At 47.7% G+C, this 1,175-nt stretch overlaps 1 protein-coding gene across 1 annotated transcript in view; it reads right to left on the bottom strand.

The window, feature by feature from the left end:
• The window catches only part of Znf8 (zinc finger protein 8), a 14,559-nt gene that overhangs the window by 13,049 nt on the left and 335 nt on the right, over positions 1-1,175 (bottom strand). The window lies entirely within an intron of this gene.

Genomic DNA, 1,175 nt, shown 5'->3' with positions numbered 1-1,175 from the left:
TTTTGAGGCAGGTGTGGCACCACTGACCTAAATCCCTGGCCACATATAATTTTGGACCTGGTTCTTGGGGTGGCTGGCTCCTACTGAGTAGGGTGCACCTATATAACTGTAGGACACTGTGGAGGAGATAGCGCGAATTCTGAGTCCAGTCAGGATGTGCCTCCCACCTCTCTCTTCCCCAATCTGTGGGAAGCCAGAGCCGAAGTTGTGAGGACATTAAAGCAGTTCCACAGAGAGGCCCACATGGAAAGAACTGAGTCCTCCCACTAGCAGCCACAGGAGTGAGAGTGTCTTGCTCTCATCATCAAGCTAACCAAAACCTTCTCACTGAGCTACATCCTCAACTCTGAGACAGGTTCTTGCTGAATTGCCCAGGCGAGGCAAACCTGTGATCCTCCTGTCTCAGCCTCCCAAAGTGCTGGTATTATGAAGCAAGTGCCACAGCACTAGGCTGAGTGAACTGTCTTGAAGGTGGGTCCTCTAGCCCACCCATGGCTAAGGTGATTTGTTTTTGTTGATACTGAATTGAACCCAGGAGCTTGTACACACCAGGCAAGCACTGTAACAGTGAGCTACCTCCCTAACCCCTTTTATGTTTTATTTTCAGACAAGGTCATGCTATGTTGCCCATGTTGACCTCGAATCTGTGATTCTCCTGTCTGAACCTCCCAATCAACTGCGATGTGGCACCAGGAGGGTTGACATCTCCACTGTAACCTCAGGAGCCTGGGCCAGCAGTTCTGTCATTCCAGGGTTTATACCTATCATAAACTGTTAAATAACAGTTATTGTTGTTTCAGGTCACTGCATTTTTTAAAGACTGTTACACAGCAACAAGTAGCAAGCCTTTCTTACTACTTAATTCCTTGCCAAAAACAAACTACCGTGTTATTTCATGCAAATTGGAGTAACACATACATGGAAATTTACAGTCTAAATTATCAGTAGTTTCACGTTGAGTACCAAATCTGCAGGAGGAAAACCCTTATAAACAAACCACAAGAAAACAATTTCAAAGTTATCGAATTTGAGGTCAAATTGTTTTTGGCTCTTGCTACACAGAAGCAGCTGAGGCCGCGGTTTCGTCCCAAGTGCAGAGCTCTCTTGAAGGGAGCGGGAGCCGCCGCAGCCACACCGGCCACTGCGTAGGGACCTGCGGGGACCCCGACTCCCAA

Source organism: Fukomys damarensis, unplaced genomic scaffold, assembly GCF_012274545.1.
Source record: "Fukomys damarensis isolate Sample0158 unplaced genomic scaffold, DMR_v1.0_HiC HiC_scaffold_19, whole genome shotgun sequence".
NCBI lineage: Eukaryota > Metazoa > Chordata > Mammalia > Rodentia > Bathyergidae > Fukomys > Fukomys damarensis.
This window is presented reverse-complemented; position numbering and strand designations above follow the sequence as displayed.